The sequence below is a fragment of the Heptranchias perlo genome, unplaced genomic scaffold (assembly GCF_035084215.1).
Source record: "Heptranchias perlo isolate sHepPer1 unplaced genomic scaffold, sHepPer1.hap1 HAP1_SCAFFOLD_43, whole genome shotgun sequence".
Classification (NCBI taxonomy): Eukaryota; Metazoa; Chordata; class Chondrichthyes; order Hexanchiformes; family Hexanchidae; genus Heptranchias; species Heptranchias perlo.
In genome coordinates this window covers 1,253,146-1,274,866 of record NW_027139442.1, presented here as the reverse complement: position 1 = coordinate 1,274,866, position 21,721 = coordinate 1,253,146, and the positions used below count along the sequence as shown (strand labels likewise).

The 21,721-nt window shown below is 44.3% G+C and overlaps 1 long non-coding RNA gene, 1 other non-coding gene and 1 pseudogene across 2 annotated transcripts; 2 read left to right on the top strand and 1 right to left on the bottom strand.

Moving 5' to 3' along the window:
- Nucleotides 1-3,593: 3,593 nt before the first annotated feature.
- LOC137312625 (histone H2A type 2-B-like) lies at nt 3,594-3,974 on the bottom strand (annotated as a pseudogene).
- A 639-nt stretch (nt 3,975-4,613) lies between these two features.
- Nucleotides 4,614-4,685, top strand: trnag-ucc (transfer RNA glycine (anticodon UCC)). The gene has a single exon. It is a non-coding gene; the product is annotated as a tRNA-Gly (tRNA).
- A 2,263-nt stretch (nt 4,686-6,948) lies between these two features.
- LOC137312416 (uncharacterized) lies at nt 6,949-15,109 on the top strand. The gene is made up of 3 exons (XR_010960725.1): nt 6,949-7,036; nt 8,286-8,372; nt 14,098-15,109. It is a non-coding gene; the product is annotated as an uncharacterized lncRNA (long non-coding RNA).
- Nucleotides 15,110-21,721: the final 6,612 nt, after the last annotated feature.

Genomic DNA, 21,721 nt, shown 5'->3' with positions numbered 1-21,721 from the left:
TCTCCCTTCCCCTGGACACACCCTGTGCACACACAGCCCGAGAATGACCTCTCCCTTCCCCCGCTCACTCCATGTTCCGGGACCAGTTCCTGATCCACTCCGCCTCTTACAAACAGCCCCCGGACTCCCCCTGAACTTCCCACGGACTCAATGCCGATCTCTGAGCCCATCTGCGGACACGGTCCCGAAACGATGAGCTGCTGTAACGAGGCTGCTCTTTGCTCCCTTCCCCCGGGGGCCGTGATCTCTCCATTCCCGGCTGTTTTAAACCATCTTCTTCCGCTCACTGAGGGAATGGCGCCCACAGGCCGAGCTGAGGGAGGGGATCGCGCATGCGCTCTTCTGCTCACCAACAACCAGCGCTGGGGGCGGTGCTGAGCCGCGCATGCGCAGATATCTGGTTGAATTCCCAATAAAAATCGATGGAAACTTTCCCCAATTGGAATTTTTCAGAGTCTGAGCAAAGGAAGTGGGTCTGGGGGAAAGGTCAGAGGGAATGGGGTCCACAGGCAGTGCAGGAACAGGCACCAGAATGGGAAACAGATGGGATTCCACCAGTGCCTAACGCTGGAATCCAGACTGACTTTACAATCTCTAACTATTAAACTAGATGTTTCCATCCCTGCTGTTTCTCTCATTATCCTTTGTTGGTAAACGGGCTTTCACAGATAAAGTGAGCGGCTGTGACATGAGCCTATGGCTTTGATTCATTCTTGGACTCTTTGATGATAAAACTGACGCGTGAGGAAGAAACTGGGGTGAGGATTTCTCAAACCAATCCTGGGGAAAAATAGGAGGAAAAATTGAGTCGATGTGTTTGTAGGGACCGTGTAGGATTAATATCTGACAGCACCGGTCCCAGATTAATTTAATCAGATTGAAACTCTCGATTACTGGGAGTAATACCAAACGTCCCTGTGCAGCAAAACAGAATAAAGTACAACAGGCAAGAGAGGGTTAAATGTGGCCCAATGTTTTTTCACTCTCTGCACTGAATGTGGGATTAATAGTGTGTCTGCCTCTGGGACAATATCAGCGAGAGATGAGATTTCATCTTTTGTCTCTCCAATGGGATCTTTCTGGATAAAACGTAACTTTACAGGTTAGTCTGCAACTGATACTGTGGCACTTTGACTCTCCGCTCTCTCTCTCGCCGTGTCTGTCTCCCTCTCTCTCCCTCTCTCTCTCTCTCTCTGGTGCTATATACGAAGGTGGGATACTGCTATTGAGAGTGATATGAGCACACTGATAGGAAGTGTAAGACTGACACTGTGTGCGTCTCTCTCGAGTGCGGGACATGAAGGTGCGATATTGTCCGATATAAAGCAGAGAGAATGAGATGTCAGGGCCGGGCCTCACTGTAACTGGGGATGTGTTCGGCTCCAGTCCCAGTTCATGGTCATAATCTTTTCACAGATTCAGGGCGAGAGTCTCTGTGAGATGGTAAAACCGGCGGAGAAACTCCGCGTCATATCTCAAACCACAACACATGAGATTCTCCAAATCAGCTGGAATAAACTGTTTGTAAACGGCTGAACCCGTCTGGGAGGGGATGTGTGGGGAGTTAGAATCGGGTCTGGGCCTCAAATGGAAGGAGGCGGGTTGACTTGTTATCGAAGGGATTGCATTTATGCAGGAATATTACTGACTGTTAATTGTAACGGGCTTACTTAAAAGCTCCGGGTTTCTGGAAATCCTTGAAAATGAAGCCCGAGTCTGTAAGGGTTTGTGCGGAGCGCTGTGTTTCGGTTCTATTATCGATAAACGGTTTGAAATTGGCGTGTGGAGAAAGCTGGATGTGGAGCTGGAAGATCAGAGGCCGCTCTCCGCTCTGTCCGTCACTCTGACTCCTCCCCTCCCGCTTTATCTGTTTAATCCCCAATATGGAACCAACGCGGGTTGGTGGTCTCTGAACACGGTTTAATTGTTAACAGGACGAAAGTCGAGTAATGTTTCTGATCTCCTGGGCACCAGGCAATTCACTGTTATTTGTTTCTGTACAGAGTTACATTTCAGTGATTCCCCAGTGTGTTTGATGCGTTATGTAAATAATCCAACAAAATAGAACAGAAACGGTGCGAAGCGCTGAATCCCACAGATGTAGAATAGTTAGTCGATCAGTTCTGGTGATTCTTTACGAGCCCAGCATGGAAAGTAGTTTAAATAAATACAACCAATCTGGTGATGTGTGGACTGGGGTCCATAAGTCACCGTTTAAAGTACCGGACTGTGGTCGGTGCCCCGACTCCAGTCCCATTAATACCCCATCTCGTCTACAATGAGAATAAAGCAGCTCAAAACAACACTGGTGTCATGATATCAGCGTCTCCCTCAGACAGCAACCAGCCCTTTCATAGATACAGTGAGTGGCTCTGAAAAGAGCCTTTAATCGAGTTACATCGAAACTAAGGCAACGAAACATGCCATTTGGCCCAACTGGTCTGTGCCGGCGTTTATGCTCCACACGAGCCTCCTCCCTCCCGAATTGATCTAACTCTATCAGAATACCCTTCGATTATTTTCTTCCTCGTATATTAATCGAGCTTCCCCTTGAATGGATCTGTGCTATTTGTCTGAACTACTGCTTGTGGTAGCGTTTTCCACATTCAAACCACTACTTTGGGTAAAGCAGTTTCTCCTGAATTCCCTATTGGATTTATTAACGACAATTTTATATTTATTACCTCTAGTTTTGGACTCCCCACAAGTTGAAACATTTTCTCTATGTCTACCCTATGAAGCCCTAACTTAAGACCTCTATCAGGTCACCGCTCAGCCTTCTCTTTTCCAGCGAAAACACCCCCAGTCTGAACAGCATTTCCTCATAAGAATATTCTCTTATTTTTCGTATCATGATATTCATTGTTGCACCTTCTCCAATCGCTCTCCAACCTTTCTATAATATGGAGACCAGAACTGTGCACAATACTCCAAGTTTGGTCTAACCAAGGTCCCATACAAGTTTAAGATGACTTCTTTGCTTTTCAATTCTATCTCTCAAGAAGTGAATCCTAGCGTTCCTTTTTTTGACCTTATTGACCTGCGTCGCTACTTCTTGTAATTTGTATATCTGTACCACCAGATCCCTTTGCTCATCTATCCCGTTTAGACTCCAATTATCCATGCAGTGTGTGACCTCCTTATTCTTCATTCTGCAAGTTTATTAAAGTCCTCTTGCAATTTGATGTATTCTTCCTTTGTATTAAATACATCCCCCAATTTGGTGTCGTCCACAAATTTTGAATTGTAATTCCCATTCCCAAATCCAAATTGTGAACGTAAATTGTGAAGAACAGTGGTCCCAGCAACTGGAACTCCACTTCCCACCTTTTGCCAGTCTGAGTAGCGATCCTTAACCTCTTTTCTTAGTTTTCTGTTTTGTAGCCAACTTGTTATCCATTCTGCCACCTGACCCTGACTCCACGTGCTCTGAACTTAGCCATGAGTCTACAATGCGGTACCTTATCGAAGGCCTTCGGAAAATCCAAATATATTGCATCTACTGCATTAAACTTGTATTCACTTTCTGTTCCTTCTTCAAAGATTTCAATAATGTTGGTCCAATCCTTTGGGTTATCAGAGTCTTGGCCGCTTTACTTTCTCTTGGAGCTGACGATGCTAGTTTTCGTCGGCAGCAGCACGGCCTCAATATCAACACTCTGAGCGATGGTCACCCCTTCCAGCAGCTTTTTGAGCTCCTCGTCGTTGCGAATGGCCAGCTGCAGGTGTCTGGGGATGATGCGGGTCTTCTTGTTGTCGCGGGCCGCGTTGCCGGCCAGCTCGAGGATTTCAGCCGTCAGATACTCGAGCACAGCAGCCAGACAGAACGGGGCTCCGGCACCCACAAGTTCAGCGTAGTTCACCTTTCGCAGGAGCATGTGAACACGACACACAGAGAACTGCAGACTGGCTCTGGATGAGCGAGACTTGGCCTTGGCCCGAGCTTTACCGCCGTTTTATCCTCTTCCAGACATTTCCACAATCTCACAAACACTTTCAAAAGTATAAAGAAATCCTACAGCACTCGCCCTTCTTATAACTTCTGGGGGAGTACAGTGCGGCCACTTGTGATGGGTCTCTCTCAGAGTGTTTACACTGCCCGCTCACCCTCACTGATATTGTATCTTTCAACTGCTGTAATATTGTCCTTTCGCAATATTGCTGCTCCCCCTCCTTTCCCTACTTCCCTGTCCTTTCTAAAGATGTGGAGATGCCGGTGATGGACTGGGTTTGACAAATGTAAGGAATCTTACAACACCAGGTTATAGTCCAACTGTTTTATTTGAAAATCACAAGCTTTCTAAAGATCTGATAGACTTGAATATTAAGCCGCCATTCGTGCCCAGCTGGTCGTCAGGTCTCCGTAATCGTTTAATGTAATTATTAACCTCACGAAATGGGTGATGCGGCCGATGTGAGGTGAAGGATTACTGGCTGTTCTGTAATTTCCGTTGATTGGGGGTTGGCGTCATCTACTGGGCGGAAACGTGAACTGCAACAGAGCGAGAAAGGATCCGTCAGAAACCGGTTGAAATGAAGAACTGAATCCAACAGTTTGCAGTGTCTGTTCAGGGTCTAATGTTTATCAACTATTTTAGTATCATGTATTGTCAGCGATGGTGGTATAGTGGTGAGCATCGCTGCCTTCCAAGCAGTTGACCCGGGTTCGATTCCCGGCCATCGCAATTAATTGCTTTTATTAGTTTATTTCCTTCAGGAGCTCTTCAGTTTTCAATCGAATTTGATGCTGTTCAGTTGGATATTTTTTCCAAAACATAAACGGGTGTAATTATAGTAAAATGATTTCAGCCTTCATTTATTTTCCCTATAGAAGGAATAGAGGAAAAACGTGCTGGAAATAGTGAGCTGCAAAGGGTCTGAAGAGAGTGAGGAAGGCAAATGATATGGTAGCCTTTATTGTAAGGGTGTTGGAATATAAGAGTAAGGACGTCGTGCTGCATTTGTAGTATGAGAAAATATTGTGTAAAATTGGACTATATTCTGTGCAGTTTAGAAGGTGATCTCATTGAAACGTATAACATTCTTAGATGGCTTCACAGGGTCGATGCTGAGAGGCTGATTCCCCTTGCTGGAGAGTCAAGAACTGCAGCTCATAGTCACAAGATAAGGGGTCGGTCATTCAGGACCGACATGAGGAAAAATTTCTGCACTCAAAGGGTTGTGAATCTTTGGAATTCTCCACCCCAGAGGGCTGTGAATGCTCAGTGGTTGATTATATTCAAAGATGAGATCGATAGATTTTGGACTCTAGGGGAATCAAGGAATATGAGGATCGGGAGGAAATGTGGAGTTGAGGTCGATAGATCAGCCCTGATCTGATTGAATGGCAGAGAGTGCTCGTGGGGCCGTATGGCCTACTCCTGCTCCTATTTCTTACGTTCTTATGTAGAGAGCCTTATATCCAAGTGTGCTGATGACACTAATTAGGTGGCACAATTAACATTATAGGTAGGAGCAGAAAGTTGCAAAGGGACATTGACAGATTAAGTGAGTGGGCAAAACTGTGGCAGATGGAGTTCAACGTGGGGAAGTGTGAGGTCATCCACTTTGGACCATATAAAGATAGATCCGAGTATTTTCTAAATGCGGAGAAGCTAGGAACAATGGGGGAGGAGAGACATTTAGGGGACCAAGTACACAATTCATTAAAGCTGCAAAAATAAGTTAAAATGGTAATGGAATTTTGATCTTTATCTCTTGGGATCTGGAATAAAAAGGAGTGTAAGTTATGTCCCAGTTATACAGAGCTCATTTAGAGTACTGTGTTCAGTTCTGTGCACCGCTCCTCTGTCAGGATAAGAAATAAGAAATATGAGCAGTAGTAGGCCTTACGGTCCCTCGAGCCTGCTCCGCCATTCAATTGATCATGGCTGAACTTGTACCTCAACTCCACTTTACCGCCCTATCTCCATATCCCTTGATTTCCTTGTCCAAAAATCTATCAAATTCATTCTTGAATACACTCAACGACTGAGCATCCACAGCCCTCTGGGGTGGAGAAGACAGCATCGACGAAGAGAAAGGGAATGAAGTGAAATGTGTCACACAGTTACATCTCGCTGCTCTGTTTGACCATTTTAATCGCTACTTCCCTGCAGACGGATTTGAAAATTTGATGGAAAAGCGTTGGGTGAAAGATCCTTTTGCTTTCGAAAATCCTGAATCAATAATGAAGCTAAATTTGATGCTTGAGCAAAAAAACGAGCTGATGCGACTCAACTGTGAGCACACTGAAAACACGCCACAAGTCATTCAGTTTGTCATCTTTTTCGATCAGTGCTTTCATAGAATATCCTCTGTTGAGTAAGATTAGTGTTCTATTGTTGCTTCCGTTCACAACAACCTACATCTGCGAACTGGGATTTTCGACTCTGACAAGGTTAAAAACAAGAGAAAGAAACCGACTCAACAGCGCACCTGATATGTGTGTAGAGCTTTCATCCTGTGATCCAGATTGGAACGAGATCATGAACAACAGGCAGACCCATCCGTCACATTAAGTTAGTGAAACTCAACCTGACCGTTTTCTTATTGTATTTAAACTGTATTTAAAATGATTTTCAAGGAACGTCGATGTCTAATTTTAGTTATTACTTGAAGTGAAGTGAAGAGCGAGCATATATTGATCTTTATTGGGTCAGAAGATATTATTGTTTCGGGTCCCTGGGGAAATCTTTTTCTTCCACTGTGTCGCGAGGAAAACAGTTTGAGAAACACTGTTCTACATTGTACGGTCAGTGTCTGTTCATCAAACCCGTTCTGAATTCCTCAATCTGTATTTATCGACACGGTTCTTTGGGCGACGCGGGCACTGACCAACAACCGACGAGTAATGGCGGCTGCAGGCCCCATAATCCCCCGCGCCACAGAAACCCCTCTGTCTCTACAAGGCGCTCATTTCCTGATCAGACTGCGCATGCACCCAAGGCCGACTTGCATTCCAGAGCGCCTCGGCCCTGTGGTCTGTCGCGAGTCGGACTCGGTGGAAACGGGAGAAGAAACCCGGAAGCGGCGGGTAGGACGGGGGTGGCGCTGGATGAGGGGTTGAATAGAGCCCGCGGAGCCCGCCCGCCCGTCCGCCGGGTCCCCCGGCTCTGATTCGGGGCCTGAGCCGCACTCGGTGTTGCTGAGACTCCGCTCAGTGCAAATGCAGGTTGTTTTTGATCTGCTCCCGTTGGTCTCAGCTTTGCCGGACAGAATCAGCCAGGGACGGCGGCTGTGCTGCTCCCCATGGTTGAAATGCCGACAGCTCGCTGTAAAGGCTCACAGGTGCAGAATTACCAATTGGCCGGGTACTGGAGGGCAAACAGTGACTGGGCCCGAACCCCACCATCACGCAGCACCTTCAGGAGAGAAAGGGAGAAAAAATAGAGGCTGCGATTAATCTGGATTTCAAACATCGAGGACGTGTCAAGGAGGTAGAGTGTGTGGGACGGGAGATTTACAGCTTAATGGAGAGATCCACGGCCCCCGGGGGAAGGGAGCAAAGAGCAGCCTCGTTACAGCAGCTCATCGCTTCGGGACCGTGTCCGCAGATGGGCTCAGAGATCGGCATTGAGTCCGGGGGAAGGGCAGGGGGAGTCCGGGAGCTGTTTGTAAGAGGCGGAGTGGATCAGGAACTGGTCCCGGAACATGGAGTGAGCGGGGAAAGGGAGAGGCCATTCTCGGGCTCTGTGTGTACAGGGTGTGTCCAGCTGAAGGGAGAGAGAATGGGAAGAACCTGCTATTTAAAATCATTGCTGCTTTCTCTCCCCAAACCAGTAGTGAATGTTCCTGGTTTAGTTCCAGTCTCACCCTGTTTATTGTTATTGGACAGTGAAGAGTGGAAACAGAGCCGGACAGTAAGGATGTGGGGAGTTATACAAAGAGCATTCGTTGCAGGCACAAGATGAGAAGTGTGAAGGACACATTTTGAACAGCGGCTGTTTGGTTTCGGTTGAACGCTTAGTCCCATGGGAGAGGGGATTACAATCCTGACCTGTACAAAAGTCCCGCCCCATCGGGTAGTCCCATTTATGGATCAGTGGAGGGTTTGTTTTTTGTCTGGATGTCAAAAAAAAATTTCTTAAATCGCCCAACACACCTGGTGTGCAGAAGCTGAGTGCTGCAGTACTGCAGTGGAGTCAGACACTGACACTGTTTGTATCACTGGTTTTCATTTGTCGATATTCAAATTGATCATTAACAGAGAAAATAAACTGGTCACTTCTGTATTTTCTACCTCACCCGTTCTTGAGTAATGAGAGATTATTTTATTTCTACAGGCAAATCCTTGAAGGACCCAGAATAAATGTGATGTTTCCTCCAGCCAAAGCAGAAGGAACAGTGCCTCCAGCTCCGTCTCACAAACAGTAGGTACATTATCACTCAAAGAGAGCATGGAGCAAAGACAGGTCATCAGTTCCACAGTCTCAGACAGAAGAAGTAGTCAGTCCCACACTGATCCCAAGTTACAGAGATACATTTTCAATACAACTGTCAAACAGAGCAGGTGAAGTCGATGCTGTTCCATTTCCCCCAAACTCAGTCCCGCTGACAGGGAGATACAAAAATCCCAGTCCAAAATCACACTCTTAGATTGACAGGAACTGTGTCAATCTCACAATAGGACAACATTAAATACCAGATATTAATCACACATGGTACCTGATTGAAAAGGTACAGAATGAATCCCAATAATGTACCCTGGATTCCAATTTAATACTAGCCCAGAACTCACATCCAGTATCAGATTGAGAAATGCTGTGACAAGTGTAACCTGAGAAACAAATTAGATACCAATTTATAATACACTCATAGTATGAGATTTAATGATACAGTATCAATTCTATTCGTGCAGACTGAGATAGACATTACATACCAGTCCAAATATCTCACACAGTATTAGAGTGAGGGATACAGTATCAATTCCATTGTTGTGGACTGAGGTACACATTATAGCTACTATACCAGTTCAACAATGTCACCATATCAGTTTGAAATATATAATGTCACTCAAAATTGTACTCACAGAGATACAGATTTAAGAGTCGCCCAAAAAGTGCATACATTATCTGAATAAAACCTACAGCATATCCTAAAGTGTATCCATATTTACCAATTAAATAATGAGAAAAACTATGTCAGGATTAATTTTTTTAAATTGTAGTTGTCAACATCATAATATAATCTGAGAGAAAAATTACAGACAGATACAGAATGAATCTCAAAATCACATACAGTACCAGGGACTGACAGGTAAAGAATGAATCCCAAACTCACACACAGTACCAGAGAGTGACAGGTGCAGAATGAATTTCAACCTCACATGCAGTACCAGAGAGTGACAGATACAGAATGAATCTCACACTCACATACAGTTCCATACACTTACAGATTCGGAATAAATCCCACACTCACACACAGTACCAGAGACTGAAATATACAGAATGAATCCCACACTCACACACAGTACCAGAGACTGACAGATATAGAATGAATCCCACACTCACATATAGTTCCAGAGGTTGACAGATACAGAATGAATCTCACTCTCACATACAGTACCGGAGACTGACAGATGCTGAATTAATCTCACACTCACACACAGTACCAGAGACTGACAGATAGAGAATAAATCCCACACTCACACACAGTACCGGAGACAGACAGATACAGAATGAATCCCTCACTCACAAACAGTACCAGAGACTGACAGATAGAGAACAAATCTCACTCTCACACACAGTACCAGAGACTGACAGATAGAGAATAAATCCCACACTCACCAACAGTACCGGAGACTGAAAGATACAGAATGAATCCCACACTCACATACAGTACCAGAGACTGACAGATGTAGAGTAAATCCCACACTCACACACAGTACCAGAGACTGACGGATGGAGAATTAATCTCACACTCACAGACAGTACTGGAGACTGACAGATGCAGAATGTATATACAGTCTGACATCTGCTGGCCGCAAGGGAGAACTGTAAGAGATCGGAACAAATTCACATCGTTGTTCCAGAAACAGGACAAAGTGCAATGTGAGGAAATAGTTTCACTCCATAACTTCTACTCTCGTATTTTTTTCATATTTTGACATTGAAAAATGAAGACAATTGATTCATAATAAAGTTTTGTTTCGCTCATTCCAAAGTTGAGAATTTGCCCCATTATATTTCACTCTAGATTGCGCAATATTTCTGTCTGATTTGTCAGGACACGATTTATATTAATTCAAATAAACCTAAATAAACACAAAAAAAACTGAGCCGAAATGTGGAAGTTTTAATTGCGACCGTCAAATGTGAAGGGGATAAGATAGGAGAAAAAAAATACCAAAAATGCTGAAAAGACTCAACAGTTCCGGCGGCATCTGTGGAGAAGGGAAGCTCGGGTTAACGGTTCAGCACTATAACCATTCTATAGATCAGAAAGGTTAATCCGACATAATTTAAATAAGGAACGGGAATCAGCAGCGGGAAAAACTTCAGAAAATCAATTAATTTCACTGAATCTGGGCAATTGTGTCCCATATCCACTGTACAGATAAGGGGAGATAATAATACAAAGGGACAGAGTTAAATTCAACGTCATGGGGCAAATAAATGAGCTTTAAATGTATTTTAAAATATAAATTAGACACGTTTGTGTTTTGGAAACACTATCACTCTGAACATCTTCAAATTCGGTTCCAGTCTTGGTGTTTCTGAATTCAGCGTGTTGGGATTAAAACCTGTTGGAATTAATTGCTTGGAAGGCAGCTATACTCACCATTATAGCGCCTTATTTCACTTGGAGGGAGAAATGTAGTGTTTCTGTGGAGTTTCTGACTGAATTGTTCCCTTTGGGTTTCTGGCACATTAATCACAGACAATAAATCGTTCCAAAACATCAGCCCCTGATCAGACACAACAAGCTGGTGGAATTTCTCATTTATAGATATTAAATAAGAAGATTACAAAAGAGAATAGGAAAAGGTTACGAAGAAGTCACAAAAACAATTGGGGAAGCAAACAGGAACCAGGAAATCAAATTATCAAGGAATATCAAAAGAAATAGTAAATTATTCCACAGACACATAAATGAAACAAGGAAAATCAGAATATCTTGATTGCTGCTAAGGGATGCACAAAATAAACTCACAGGTAACGTCAGCGAAATGGCAGAAATATTAAATGAATAATTTGCCTCAGTATGTACCCGGGAGATTAACAGGATGAACATGATATTAAAAGGAAGAGCTCAATAAAGAAATCAAGACATTTAAGTCAGAAAAGGTGGTAAAACTCCTGGTCCAGATGGATTGCATCCGCACATATGAAATGAAGCAAGGGAAGAGCTAGCAGAGGCACTGTTACATATATCGAAAAAAATCATCACAAAAAGGAACAGTGCCAGAGGACTGGATGAGAGTTAATATGGTTCGTATATTTTAAAACAGGAGATAGAACAAGTCCAGTGAACTGTAGACCAGTTAACAAAAGGTCGGTGGTAGATCATGGAATCTTTTACTCAATGAAGCAATCGAAAAACATCTAGAAGCCGAAAATATAATGAAGAACAGCCAGCACGGATTTCAGAAAGGGAAGGTTTGACAGTTTGGCAGCAGGTTTGACAGTTTAAATTACGGTTCAACATAACTTATCTGCTTTTCAATTCTATTCCTCGAGACATAAACCTCTGTGTTTGCTTTTTATGGCCTTATCAACCTTTGTTGTTACTTTTAAAAAATTGTCAATATGGACCCCAAAATCCCTTTGATCTTCTACCTAATTTGGACTATTATTTTCCAAGCAGTATGTGGTGCTTTACTCAAGATTTTCTTGGCGCCCTTCTTGGAAGCTGCTTTCTTGTCCTCAGGCATTTTCAAACTCAATTTCAGACCCAGCAATGACCCAAATTCGCTCCGAGCTCGGATTCAATTGGCAGCTCCACAGCCATATGCTAATGAGGGTTGGGGGAAGGCAATGATTGTGACTGGACGGATGGGCGTGATACCTCGTTACCTTTTCCTTTCACTCTCTGATTTCTTCAGATATCCAATCAGATTTAGTACCTGCCACCAATCACAAACACGCTCACACTGCACATTGTCCTGTTTCAGCAATTTGTTCCGAACTGTTGCAGTTCTGCTTCCGGCCAGTAGATGTCCCCAAACCCCGGGACATTGAAGTTTGCAGATGAGAGAGGGACAGAAGATAAACTCATTCTTCACATTACATTGCGCGAGTGAGATTTAGAAAAACTGGCAGACTGCGACAAAGTAAGTTTGCAGAACGGCCGTGTAAATGGCCATTGAATTTCAATATGGAAAGTTGTGAGCTGGTGCATTTTGCCAGAGGGATTAAGGAGGCCACATTTTGCTTGGAAAATAAGAGTTTAAATGGGGTAGAGGAGCAATGTAAATCGTGTCCTGAGAAATCAGAGAGAAATACTGCGCAATGTAAAGTGAAATATAATGGGGCAAATTCACAACTATTGAATGAGTAAAACAAAACTTTATTATGAATCAATTGTCTTGATTTTTCACTGTCAAAAATTGAAAAAAATACGAAAGCAGAAGTTACGGACAGAAACTTTCCTCACATTGCACATTGTCCTGTTTCTGTCACCATGAAAGATAATGTGAATTTGTTCCGCTCTTTTATAGTTCTCGCTTACGTCCAGTAGAGGTCAGTGTCTGGTACTGTAAATGAGAGCGGGGTTTATTCTGCATCTGTGAGTCTCCGGGACTTTATATGAGAGTGGGGCTCATTCTCTATCTGTCAGTCTCTGGTACTGTTAACGAGTGTGGAATTAACTCTGTAGCTGTCAGTCTCTGGTACTTTGTATGAGTGTGGGGTTTATTCTGTATCTGTCAGTCTCGTGTACAGTATGCGAGTGTGGGGTTTATTCTGTTACTGTCTGTCTCTGATACTGTAGATGACATTGGTGATTATTCTGTATTTGTCAGTCTCTGGTGCTGTATATGAGTGTGGCGTTTATTCTTTTTGTCTGTATCTGATACTCTATATGAGTGTGGGGTTTATTCTGTGCCGAACAGTCTGGGGTACTTTATACGAATGTCGGGTTTGTTCTGTACCTGTCAGTATCCATTACTGTATGCGAGTGTGTGGTTTATTCTGTATCTCTCCGTTTCTGTTACTGTACATGAGTGTGGAATTCATTCTATGCCTGTCCGTCTCTGGTACTGTAAAAGAATGTGGGGTTTATTATTTTTGTCAGTCTCTGATACTGTAGATGAGTTTGGGGTTTATTCTGTATCTGTCAGTCTCTGGTCCTGTGTGTGAGTTTGGGATTTATTCTGTATTTGTCAGTCTCTGTTACAGTACATGAGTGTGGGGTTTATACTGTAACAGAGACTGATAAATACAGAATAAATTACAGAATAAGACCGCCCGTCTTATGCCACCGACAAACGTGAAAATCTAGTCTAATAGACTTTAATTTTTGATTAAATGTATTCAGATGTGTCTATGATTTAACGAATGTAACAATTAGATTCAGTGGGTATTTCACCCCGTTCTTCAGCTCCTCCCTGAATTTAGTCTGGGTCATAGCATAAATACACGTGTTGGAGCAGGAACTGAGAAGTTGAAGCATGAATGCGGCTGACTCAATGTCACTGGCCTGATAGAACTGGGCGTTTGTTGTTCGCAGAGAGATAAAATAAAAAACTTCCGCGCTCCATAACAATATAAAACTGCCTGATATACAGAAGAGTAAAATGATGGATTTCCTTCGGTTCTCCATCTCTGGATCCTTGTGATTCTCTCCTTTGCTGCGGCCCCGGAGTGCCATGCGGACTCGACTCGCCGCTAAAATGTGCCTGGCGGTGAGAACATTGAACAGCAAAATCAGAATGAATGGGAGACAAGGCATTAACACAAGATAAAACAACTCAAACGCTGCCCATGCGGGTGAAGTGAAAAACGTCGGTTTCAAGACACAACCCCGGGGTACATTGTCCATTATATATTCCGGGTCAATTGTAAAGTACCAGGGAATGTTTAGTAAAAAGCTCAGCGCACTCACCACCCAGATAACAGCAGCCGCCGTTTTCTCGGTGCAATATTTTGTTTTCAGCTTCTGACAACAAATGGCCACAAATCGATCAATGGTGAAAACCAATGTGGACCAGACAGAGGCCGCTGTGACTGCAAAACTCAGGATGAAAATGAGACGGCACACGGGGGTAATTTTAAAGAACGAAACTGGGAAATAAATATCAACAATGCGCCACATTATGACATCAGTGATAACGACCAGTAGATCGGCCGCCGCCATTCCCACCAGGTAGCGAGTGATACATTTGGAGAGTCCGCACTTTCCTCGGGACAGGATCACAATCGCCACTAAGTTAACTGTAAGAGAGAGAAACGGAAGCAGAGACATTACGGATCAGACCTGGAGCCAAAGAAGCAATTTGACAGGATGTGGGGTGAAATTTCCAGCTTTGTTGCTGCATCAAACGTTGGAAACTGATCTGGGCAGCGCTTTCGGACAGTGAAATGTTTTTAAACACAATTATCAATAATGAACTCGGAAATTGATACAGAAAGTGAATAAAGTGAGCACCATATCCACTGGAATTGCCGAGTGAGGGGGCAGTGCCGGTGGGGAAGGGAGTAGGGATATAAACACCGGGATTCCAACAGGTTTATTCCGGATTTGGGCTCCAGATGGACGGGAAAGTGAGCGAGGGCCAGGAAGGTGAGCGGTCAGGGGGAGTTTTGTTGCTCTGGCTGGAGAGAGCCGACTGGGGCTAGCACAAAACGGGAAAGACCGTGATCCGTGGCGGTGAGTTTGAGGCTTCGGATTGGATTAGAAGAGGCAAGTGGAGGCCGAGCGAGCGAGTGCGTTTGGGAGGGAGACCAAGGGAAAGTGCATGAATGAGCTGGAGGGGAATCAGTAGCAGATAGTTTGGGAAAGCGAATGAACTGAAGAAACGGATGAGGAGACAGAGGATTAGACGCCGTGGGTGGAGAGGCTGGGATTCACAGGGAGAGACTGCAGCAGAGTGTTAGAGGAAATCTAGTCTATAGGTCCAGCTCACACAATCCAATTCATGAATTCAACCATTAATTTATGTGGTTATTGGTGTCAATGAACTGCTCGTTGGTTACATAACGTGTTCAATAGATTTACTTTGCACATTCAACTAAAATTACATTAAAATACAATCATTGAATTCGCCTCGTTCTTTATTGAATAAAGCTGTCACATAGCCCCATAATTCAATGCGATAAAGAAATCAATGATCTTATTCTTTAAATACATTTCAATTATGTTTATGTATTCAATCAGTAAACAAGTAAAAGGAACATTCACATAAACAGACTGAGGACCTGATAGTGATGAACACTCCCTGCGAGAGTACAATAAAATCCTCACAATCTGACAAAATCCGAATTACACCTTCAAGTCACATTTCATTTTCATAATTGTACTGGAAGTTTCAGTAGTTCATTCCGATGAATTATTCACACCGCTGCTGCTCTTTCTCTCTCTACCCTCTCTCGTTCTCCGTGTGTGCATATTCTCTCTCTCTGTCCAGCTCTTCCTCACTTTCCTTCTCACCTTCCCTCTCGTTTTCCTTCTCAGTCGCGTTCTCTATCGCTGCACTCTATCTCTCCGCACTGTCTCTACTCTTTCTCAATGCCCCCTTTCATTTCCTAGTAAATCCTTCCATCCTGCGACTGTTTTCTCTTCACCAGCCCCGTGTTCCAACGCTTCTATTCTCATTGTCAGTTTGTTAAATGGTTAAGCCTCTGTGTTTCTATAGATCATCCAAGGTTCCACCAGTTCACCTACAATGTTCACTTCATCTATAATGCACGGAATAAAGAGAATCGAATGCCTCTTCCAGACAAACCTCACAATATTTGAAATTCATTCTTCTGTAATTACAAAGCGCAGCGTTAGATGGCGGCATTGTTCAATTAACAAAGCGCCAACATCACCGCTGCTGCTTATAATCTACAGATAAATAGAAATGCTCATGATTTCAACAGATGAAGTGCAACATGACCTCAAAACATTGCATTTTACAGTATATTCATCCACAGTGAAGCAGGGAATGAGATTGAAAGAATCAGCAGCAAACTCAGTTCTGTAACCAGACATCTGATGCGGCGTCAGATACACACAGAATGAAATAATATTTCATAACTGTGATAACCAATAAATACATTGAAATCACAGTTAAAATGAACCATGTTATTGGGGAGGGAGGACATTGCGCTGCCTCCTTGTAACACTGAGATCGTGAGCTGCCTCATTATCAATCACTGAAAACACATTGATGAAACTCTTAACAGCTCCTGATGGTCTGATACCAGCTCTTAGCACAGACATCTGATTCTAACACGTTAAGTACAGAGAATAATCCAGTAACAATGCCACGGTTGGATATACAAGATCGTAATTCATGTAATGCAGATGCTACAAGACCAAAAGAACAGAGACTTAGGACAGAACAGTCCACTGTGCCATACATGACGGGAGAAAATAGAGTGCCAAGTACAGCAGCAGAGTTAATACCGATTTACACCTTGAACAGCTGAGATAATGGCTTACCTGGAACTCCAACGGCTGCGAGAACTGGATAATAAATACATTCTATCTGATACATTATTGAATATCCCATTTCTGTGAGAAGCAATGATTTCTGTTGGCCTGGAAACTGCAGCTCCGGCAGGCAGTCTGTGTGGATTGAATACAGCGATCCCTGATTTATACAGGGGATAAATCTCCACTGACACGGTTATACCCCTGATCATTGCTATTAGTTACAGTCATTTGAACAAACACATCACATCAGCAGCTTTGACTCCGATGCAAATGACGACGTGGGTATATCACAAACTTGTCAAAGTTCAGAACCTTGTCTTAATGAGACCTCTCTCAGGAATAAAGTTAAAAGCTTTGCTCAGAAAGGACTGGTCCAACAATGAGCGGCTCCATTTACAGTTTTCATATAATTGTATTGACCATGTTCACTTTTACCGATTCAATTATAAATTTTGAAGATTTCTCTACATTACACATTGAATCCAGGGACACAAGCAAAGCCGTTTCACTCTGTTCCTGCAGTTTCCCAGTGAAAATATGAATGTTGACACGAAGACAGAGACACCATCCTTTCAGGCAGTGCTTAACAACACTCCGTGTGAAAAATGTTCTCCTTATTTCCCCTCTAGTTGTTTTACCAATTATTGTAAACCTATGACCTCTGGTTATCAATCCAATTGCCAGAGTAAACAGTTACCCCTATTTGCTCTATAAAAACGCCTCATTATTTTGATCACCTCTTTTTGATCTCCCCTTAACCTTTTCTTTTATAAGGAGAACAAGCCCAGCTTCTCCAATCTCTCCACATAACTGAAGTCCCTCATCCCTTGTATCACCCTGGTAAATCTCCTCTGTACCCTCTCCAAGGCCTTTACATCCTTCTTAAAGTGTGGTGCCCAGTGTTGTACACAATACTCCAGCTGAGGCCTAGCCAGCCATTTGTAAACATGACTTCCCTATTCGTGTATTCAATGCCCCTTTTTAAAAACCCGTGCATCCCATCCGCTGGCTTAACCACCTTATCAACTTACCCTGCCACATTCAAAGATTTGTGAATATGCGCCCCCAAGTCACTCTGCTCTTCCACCACCCCCAAAATATTACTTTGAGTTCCATCGAGTTACTTCGAAACTACAGCACAGAAACAGGCCATTCGGCCCAACGTGTTTATGCCAGCATGTATGCTCCCTACAAGCCTCCTCCCTCCCTACTCCATCTAACCCTATCAGGATATGATGTTCCATTATGCCTCTTGTGCTTAACTTGCTTCCCCTTAAATACATCTACGTTATTTCCCTCAACTACTCCTTGTGGTAGCGCATTGCACATTCTTACCACTCATTCTGTAAAGAAGTTTCACCTGAATTCCGTATTGGATTTATTAGTGACAGTCTTATATTTAGTCCCTCTAATTTTATACTCCCTCTCAAGTGGAAGCATTTTCTCTGCATCTACCCTACCAAATTCTATCATTATCTTCAAGACGTCTTTCAGGTCACCCCTCAGCCTTCTCTTTTCAAAAGAAAAGAGTACCAGCCTGTTCAGCCTTTCCTGATCAGGATATACCTTCAGTTCTGGTATCATCCTTATGAATCTATTCTGCACCCTCTCCAATCCCTGTATATCCTTTCTATAATATGGAGACGAGACTGTGCACAATAATTCAAGTGTGGTCGAACCAAGGCTCCACACAAGTTAAACAAAACTTCTTTGTTTTTCAATTCTATCCCTCCAGAATTGAACCCCAGTGCTTGACTCGCCTTTTTGTAAACTTGCGTCGCTACTTTTAGTAATTGGTCTATTTGTGCCAAAAGATTTGATTAAAATTTCAAAATATGCTTTATTTCATAAAATTTAATGATACACACAGTTCAATGAAAATGTCACAATTAGCGTTCAAAACAAGACAATACAGATCGTGCACACTAGGACCTCATTATTACAATTCAAAACACAGTACATATCTTGCAATACATTCTGTGCCATACCAAGTGAAATGGCCTTACATAGTCGCCTTTCCTCAAAGAACCTTTACGTAGGCAGCACCTCACATCAGTGCGTCCCACAGAACATATTCCTGGACCTTGGAATGTGCCATTCGGCAACACTCGGTCGTGGACAGCTTCTTCAACTGGAATCCAAGCAGGGAGTGGCCCTGGGAGTCCTGAACATTTGCTCTGGAACCCATGAAATCTCATGGCATCAGGTCAAACATGGACAAGGAAACCTCCTGCTGATTACCACCTACCGTCCTCCCTCAGCTGATGAATCAGTCCTCCTCCATGTTGAGCACCATTTGGAGGAAGCACTGAGGGTAGCAAGGGCACAGAATGTACCCTGGGTGGGGGATTTCAATGTCCATCACGAAGAGTGGCTCGGTAGCACCACAACTGACCGAGCTGGCCGAGTCCTGAAGGATATAGCTGCCAGATTAGGCCTGCGGCAGGTGGTGAGCGAACCAACACGAGGGAAAAATCTACTTGACCTCGTCCTCACCAAACTACCTGTCGCAAATGCATCTGTCCATGACAGTATTGCTGGAGTGATCACCGCACAGTCCTCGTGGAGACGAAGTCCCGTGTTCGCACTGAGGACACCATCCAACGTGTGTGGCACTACCACCGTGCTAAATAAAATAGATTCAGAACAGATCGAGCAGCTCAAAACTAAACATACATGAAGCACTGTTGGCCATCAGCAGCAGCAGAATTGTATTCCAGCACAATCTGTAACCTCATGGCCCGGCATATTCCTCACTCTACCATTACCAACAAGCCAGGGGATCAATTCTGGTTCAATGAAGGGTGTAGAAGAGCATGCCAGGAGCAGCACCAGGCGTACCTAAAAATGAGGTGCCAACCTGGTGAAGCTATTACTCAGGACTACATGCATGCTAAACAGCGGAAACAACAAGCTATAGACAGAGCTAAGCGATTCCACAAGCAACGGATCAGATCAAAGCTCTGCAGTCCTGCCACATCCAGTCGTGAATGGTGGTGGACAATTAAACAACGAACGGGAGGAGCAGGATCTGCAAACATCCCCATCCTCAATGATGGCAGAATCCAACACGTGAGTGCAAAAGATAAGGCTGAAGCGTTTGCAACCATCGTCACCCAGAAGTGCCGAGTAGATGATCCATCTCGGCCTCCTCCCTATATCCCCACCATCAGAGAAGCCAGTCTTCTGCCAATTCGATTCACTCCACGTGATATCAAGAAACGGCTGAGAGCACTGGATACAGCAAAGGCTATGGGCCCCGACACATCCCCGCTGTAACGCTGATGACTTGTGCTGCAACATTGGCATCTAACCCACAATGTGGAAAATTGCCCAGGTATGTCCTGTCCACAAAAAGCAGGACAAATCCAATCCGGCCAATTATCGCTCCATTAGTCCACTCTCAATCCTCAGCAAAGTGATGGAAGGTGTCGTCGACAGTGCTATCAAGCAGCACTTACTCACCAATAACCTGCTCATTGATGCTCAGTTTGGGTTCCGCCAGAACCACTCGGCTCCAAACCTCATTACAGCCTTGGTCCAAACATGGACAAAAGAGCTGAATTCCAGAGGTGAGGTGAGAGTGACTGCCCTTGATATCAAGGCAACATTTGACCGAGTGTGGCACCAAGGAGCACAAGTAAAATTGAAGTCAATGGGAATCAGGGTGTAAACTCTCCAGTGGCTGGAGTCATACCTAGCACAAAGGAAGATTGTAGTGGTTGTTCGAGGCCAATCATCTCAGCCCCAGGACATTGCTGCAGGAGTTCCTCAGGGCAGTGTCCTAGGCCCAACCATCTTCAGCTGCTTCATCAATGACCTTCCCTCCATCATAAGGTCAGAAATGGGGATGTTCGCTGATGATTGCACAGCGTTCAGTTCCATTCGCAACCCCTCAGATAATGAAGCAGTCCGAGCCCGCATGAAGCAAGACCTGGAATAAATCCAGGCTTGGGCTCATAAGTGGCAAGTAACATTCGCGCCAGACAAATGCCAGACAACGACCATCTCCAACAAAAGAGAATCTAACCATCTCCCCAAGACAATCAACGGCACTAACATCGCCGCATCCACCACCATCAACATCCTGGGGGGTCACCATTGACCAGAAACTTAACTGGACCAGCCATATAAATAGTGTGGCTACAAGAGCAGGTGAGAGGCTGGATATCCTGCGGCGAGTGACTCACCTCCTGACACCCCAAAGCTTTTCCAACATCTGCAAGGCACAAGTCAGGAGTGTGATGGAATACTCTCCACTTGCCTGGATGAGTGCAGCACCAACAGCACTGAAAAAGCTCGACACCATCCAGGACAAAGCAGCCTGCTTGATTGGCACCCCATCCACCACCCTAAACATTCACTCCCTTCACCACCGGCGCAGAGTGGCTGCAGTGTGTACCATCCACAGGAAGCACTGCAGCAACTCGACAAGACTTCTTCGATAGCAGCTCCAAAACCCGCGACCTCTACCACCCAGAAGGACAAGAGCAGCAGGCATGTGGGAACAACACCACCTGCACGTTCCCCTCCAAATCACACACCATCCCGACTTGGAAACATATCACCGTTCCTTCACCGTTGCTGGGTCAAAATCCTGGAACTCCCTTCCTAACAGCAATTTTGGAGAACCTTCACCACACGGACTGCAACAATTCAAGAAGGCGGCTCACCACCGCCTTCTCCAGGGCAATTAGAGATGGGCAATAAATCCTGGCCTCGCCAGCGACTCCCACATCCCATGAACGAATAAAAAAATGATAGCGCTGCCCAGGCCAATGAATCACTTTCCACCCTTCGATGCAGCAACAAAGCTGGAAATTTCACCCCAGATCCTCTCAAACTGTTGGTTTGTCACTCAGTCTGATCAGTAATTTCTCTGCTTCCTTTTCTCTCTCTTACAGCTAACTTGTTGATGATTGTGATCCTGTCCCGAGGAAAGTGCGGTCTCTCCAAATGTATCAGTCGCTACAAGGTGGGAATGGCAGCGGCCGTTCTCCTGGTCTTTATCACTGATCCGATGTGGAGGTGGATTCGTTGGATTTATTTCCCAAATTCATTCCTGGACATTACTCCCGTGTGTTGTCTCGGTACATTCCTGGTTTTTGCAACCATGGTGATTTCTGTTTGACTCACA